Below are 6,144 nucleotides of genomic sequence, written 5' to 3'. Positions count from 1 at the left end.
TCCTCTATTCCCTGCCCCGAGCAGAGGGTGAGCCCTGGACTGAGATCAAAAATCCTCCTCCAGAGTGACTGGGAGTAGAAAATTCAGGAAAATATTCTATTTTTATTTATAATTTCTCTATAGTTTTATATCTGATTTATTCCCACCCAGAGCAGGTTATGATTTCCAGCCCCTCCTGCCACAGGACACTCTGGTTACTCCGTGTGTAGCTACAACCTCTAGTTGTGTTGTACAAACGTGACATCTGCTGCTCAAAAGCCTCCACTGCAGGAGGAAAAGATCCCCAAATTACCTGGAATTTGCTGTGCAGGAGCCGTGGGCTGCACCTTTCCCTGCTCCCAGCCCCCCAAAAAGCAGTTTCTGACTGCTTTCTTTATTTATGACTGCTTTTCTTTATTTATTTATGACATTTATTGCTAGGTGTTTTTAGTATGAGCGAATATTCCACTCCTCCTTCTCCCTCACTCCACAGGAAATCAAAAATTTTTTGTTTTCCTGTTTTTTTTCAAGCTCTGAATTCACAGAATCCTGGAATGTTTTGGGTTGGAAGGGACCTGAAGGATTATCCAGCTCCAACCCCAACACCTCCCTCTATCCCGGGATGCTCCAAGCTCTTTCCAGCCTGGCCTTGGGCACTTCCAAGGATGGGGAATCCACTGCCTCTCCGGGATAACCCATTCCAGTTTTCCACCCTTCTTCATCCCACTTTTCCCTCCATCTGCTCCTGAGGGTGGTGCTACCAACCCCTCTTCTCTTTGCACCCCAATCCCAATCTTCTCTGTGAAGGTTTTTAGGGAGTTCTGTAAATTCAGAGCATCCCAACAGAGCAAATTCCTCTGGAATTCCTCTCCCACCCTCGGAATTGCTCATTTTTAAAATTCTTCTTCTTAGGACTTATTTTATTAAGGGTTTTTGATGATATTTTGCCCCCAGGAGGCAGAGCTCTTGACATCTTTAATTTTCTACCTCCCCTCTTTGCTCATCCTTAAAAACCTTCAGGTTCCCTTCCCTTTGGGGGCAATTTCTCTTGAAGTGTCCACTTTTCTTACAATAAAAACAAATTTGTCCTTCTCTAATAGCAGTTAACATTACTCTGGCCTTTTCCTTTGCTTTCTCTTCATCCCTCCCCATGTTATTTTCTGTGCCTCACTTAAGAAAACCTCCAATTCCCTTTCTTGCCAATTGTCTAATTTATTCCAATTTTCTCTGTATATCTAGCCACACATGGGTGACAAAACAAGTTCTTAGTAAGATCTGTCCAGCTGCTGTTTTGGGGTTGATACCTGAATATTGCCTCATTTTTTTCCCCCTCAATCTTTCTAGGCACTCAGTTGGGGTTTCCTCTCTCTTTCGTTGTTGATGAAATGGTTCAGGAGGATTTTGGGGCCGATTTTTGCCGTGCAAATTCCGTGCTGGCCGTTAGATGGCAATGGGATGTGGGGAAGGAGGTGCTGGGGGATCAATTCTGCACTGCCAGCACCTCCTGACCTTGGGCTGTGTCCAGGGAACGTCGGATCTGCAGACACGGAGGCACCAGACAGGGAATGAGCTGATCCCAACCCTCCAAACGTGACTCCACACCAGGCCAGGCCCAGAGCTCCTCACAGACAGAGCCACGTCTAACTGAGTCAGGTTTAAACTAAAATATTTTCCTAGCAGCCCTTGTCCAGGTGAACAATTCATGTCTAACTGAGTCAGGTTTAAACTAAAATATTTTCCTAGCAGCCCTTGTCCAGGTGAACAATTCATGTCTAACTGAGTCAGGTTTAAACTAAAATATTTTCCTAGCAGCCCTTGTCCAGGTGAATAATTCGTGTCACTGGCAATGTGGAATGCAGGATTTTGCTTCCCTGTGCCAGCAGATTTTCTGTAGCCTTGTAGCAATGCACAAATCATCACCTTCTGCACAAAGGAGGAGATAAAAGGCTGCAGGATGAGCCCACTGATGTGAAAATTCATGGGGAAAATTCACGGTGAAGGTTTCCCAGCTGATGGTCCCTGAACTCACACCTTGCTGGTTGTCTGCCACCAAACGGGGCTTAATGGTCCCCAGTGCTGCCAAAAACTGGTTCTAGCCATGCCAGCCTGTGCCACTGGCTGGAAATACCAGTAATAATATCAGTAAAAGTATCGGTAATAATAATATCAACAATAATATTATCAGTAACCAGAGACTCATGGAATATCCTGGGTTGGAAAGGACCCACCAGGATCATCAACCAACCCCTGGCCCAGCACTGACACCCCAAGAACCCACCCTGAGCTGAAATGTGAACCTCAGCCACTTCAATTTCTTTAATAACAGCTGAGAAGTGCCATTCATCATCCCTTTAACGATAATTTCCCAGGTATGGCATTGCTGGGCGCCTCTGGCCTTCCTCTGGGGCTGAGCAAACAGGAGCCCCTCGTTCCTCTGGGTCCCCGCATCCCCCCGAAGCCGCCCTCAGGAAAGTGGCAGAGATTAACAGGCTGCTCCTGACACGAGGTCCATAAATAATTCCACAAAAAGCGCGGCCCAGGCCTTTAGAAGGTCTCGGGGCAAAACAGCAGAGGCTGAAATATTGATGGATGTGTCTGCAGGAGCCATTAGGGAAGGGAAAGTGGTTTCCATGGGCTTGGGCTGAGCCGCAGCACCGGGAGGAGGGAGGACCCCGGGTCACACCCTGACAAAACAGATCAGGGTGTTCAGCCCCAGGTAGCAGGAGGAATCATAAACGCCACACAGTTCCAGCAGGAATGTGGAAATGGAGGCAAAAACCTGCTCCTCCACCAGGCCTGGAGGAGATTTCCAGCCAGAAACGTGAGGACAGAGCTCAGGTGTGTTTGCGTGGGGCTGCAGCCACACAAAACATCCCTTTTACAGCTGTTCTTACATGGACACACGGATGAGCTGCTGCACAGCCAGGGTCTATTTTTGCCTGTCCTGGAGTGCACTGCAGTAATGTGTTTTCCATGTTCCATTTCATGGAGAGGAAAATCCCAGGATCCCAGTGGTGGGAAAGGCACGGTAAAGAGCTGCTGAGAATTCCTGAACGTGCTCCTGAATTAGGTCACCCCAAAAATCCCTCCTGCCCAGCCCCATAGCGTGATGGGGCTTCAGGGCATGAGATGATTTAATAGAGTTAAAAAACCCTGTGCTGGGGTCTCCTGGTGAAGTACTGGGACAGGACACGACTCTCTTCAGGACATGATTCTTTTCAGGACACGATTCACACCCTTCAGGACACCTTCCCTCCCCAAACACACCTGGGAACAGCAGGAAACCCCCCCTGCCCAAGGGACATTGCTGCCGGAGCCACATCCCAAGGGCACAATCCCTTTTCCATGCTGGGATGGGGCTGACCCCCACATTCCAGTGCTCCCATTCCTGGCAGCTGTGAGCAAGGGCTGGATTTGCACAGGAATCCAGCATTTTCCACCCCCTGCCCCACCCAGCACATTCAGCTCACTCACCTGGGATCTGGGAGCTCCATCCCAGCCCCAGATCCCCAGGATTCACCTTGGAATGTGCACAAGAAGGACTTGGGGTCATTCCCCCCTGACCCATGTCCCACATCTCAGAGCCCTCTCTGGGCTGCTCCGGCTGCAGAGGGGATGCTCAGCCCCCTGTTTGGGGTTGATTTATTTGATCCCCGTTCTGGGGGACCTCTGTGGGCCCCACTCCCTTCCCTGGGCAGTGACAGAGTCTCTGGGTGTGCTGGATTTGGCCAAACCTGGATTTGATGACCCTGGAGGGGTTTTCCAGCCTCAGTAACTCAGCAATTCCGTGATAGGCACCCATGGTGATGTTTTTTTAGGCTCTAACAGCAAGAAGGACTCACAGGAATAGCACCAAAGCACATTTCTTCACCCCCCTGATGTCCACACCTCACCCAGTGACTGCTGCTTTGCTGGGGTTGATCTTTGACCACCCCTGAAGTGATCCCTGCAAAGGAAAACCAAGAACCTGCACAGCTCCAAGGACTCTCCAGAGCCTGGCCCCCAAACAGGGGGAAAGAAAGAGAATTATAAAATCACCGAGGCTGGAAAAGCCCTCAAAACCATCGAGTCCAACCATCCCCAGCAGTGCCACCCATGTCCCCAAGCGCCACATCCACAGGATTTCAATCCCTCCAGGAGTGCAGACTCCACTGTTAGGGCTGAACAAACCTTTCCACGATGGATTTTCCCTAAAAACTGAAACAATGGCACCATTTGAGGCCGTTTCCTCTGGTGCTGCAGCTCGTGAGAAGAGGAGCCTCAGTGGGACCCCGGGCTTGGCTCGTCCCCATCAGCCCAGCTCGGGATTCTGCACTTTGCTGTGAATTTTTCATGCTGGAATCAGCTGAGCGCTGCAGGCACGCACGGATGGAGGAGAATCCTGAAATATTCATGAGCCTCTGCAGAGCACAAGCAGCAAGAGAGATGCAAATGAGGACAGGGAACCTCAGACAGCCCAGGGAGTAACTCCCCCCTTTCTTTGGCCAAAACTCAGGTGGGTTAAAATGAAGGAAAACCACTGGATTCCAGATTTGGGGTGTCCAGGGGTCGGATTTAGGACACATCAGGAGCTTGGGTGAGCTGAGCCTTTCAGGATGTCACTGGAGCTTCGGAGGCACAATTTGTTCTGGATTAACACCCCTGTGCCAAAAGTAGTTTTATTCTTGAATTTCATTGTCTGGGCAGGACAAAGCCCACGGGGAATGGGAAGGGAGGGGGATTTAATGGTGCATTTATCACTGAATCTCAGCATCCATCCAGACACCACAAAGCAGCAGTCAGACTTCCCTCTCTCACTGATGAAACCTGACCCCAAACTCTTTAAATTTAGCTTGAGTGGGGACAGAAATGAGCAGAGCTCCGATTCTCACCAACACCACGGGTTTAGTTTCCCTGGAATGATCACATTTCCCACCTATTCCTTATTCACATCCCATTTCCTTGCCTTAAAAGCCGCCCTGACCCAGGTTTAGATTCCTCTCCTTAATCACTGCCACCATTAGAAACGCTGCCATCAGAAGAGTGGGGGCTCCTCATCTCTTATCTAAAACGTGCCTGGTTTCACAGACATTTATGAAAGACATTCCAAATTATGTCCAAGTGGAGAAGAGAGGGGAGGAAAACCCCCCCAACTCTTCCATATCTCCATCTCCTGCCCATCTGCAGAGCCCCTCCCAGCACGGAGAAGTGAAGCTTCAATATTGGTTTAAAAAATTCATGGGCCTGTCTGCTCCCGAAATAAACCTGATAGGAAGCTGCTCTGGATTAGGGAAGGTGGGAATTTCTGGCCACTGCTGGGTTTCTGCAGGATGGGATTTTTGGGTGTCCCTTATGTTGTGTTTTTCTTTGCTGGGATGGGTTTTGACAGGTTAAGCAAATTATCTCTGCACATCCCACCCCAGGAGCTGCAGCCACGGCGGGCAGTGGGAGGATCAGAAGGAAGCTGAGGGTTTGGAGCACCCCGAGTCCCCAGATGAGGTGGGAGGTGCTGCCTGTCCTGCCGCCGTGGATTTGGGCAGGAGCCATCCCAGCTGGCACTGCTCATTTTCCCGGGAGCTGTGGCTGCCACTGAGGGCACCTCCTGCTCCTGCAGCCTCCTCTGCCCTGCAAACCCACCCACCCTGGGAGCAGCTCTACCTGACCCAAATTCCTGTCCGCAAGGGCTGGAGCCCCTTTGGAGCCGGGTTGGGAATGTTCACCTGGAGAGGAGAAGGATCCATGGAGAGCTGGGAATGTTCACCTGGAGAAGGGAAGGATCCATGGAGAGCTGGGAATGTTCACCTGGAGAGGAGAAGGATCCAGGGAGAGCTGGGAATGTTCACCTGGAGAAGGGAAGGATCCAGGGAGAGCTGGGAATGTTCACCTGGAGAAGGGAAGGATCCAGGGAGAGCTGGGAATGTTCACCTGGAGAAGGGAAGGATCCAGGGAGAGCTCAGAGCCTGGAGGGGCTCCAGGAGAGCTGGAGAGGGACTGGGGACAAGGGATGGAGGGACAGGACACAGGGAATGGCTCCCGCTGCCAGAGGGCAGGGATGGGTGGATGGATGGATGGATGGATGGATGGATGGATGGATGGATGGATGGGATTTTGGGAAGGAATTCCTCCCTGAGAGGGTGGGGAGGGGCTGGGATGGAATTCCCAGTGAGCTGTGGCTGCCCCTGGATC

This window comes from Lonchura striata, chromosome 32 (assembly GCF_046129695.1).
Source record: "Lonchura striata isolate bLonStr1 chromosome 32, bLonStr1.mat, whole genome shotgun sequence".
NCBI classification, from domain to species: Eukaryota; Metazoa; Chordata; class Aves; order Passeriformes; family Estrildidae; genus Lonchura; species Lonchura striata.
This window is presented reverse-complemented; position numbering follows the sequence as displayed.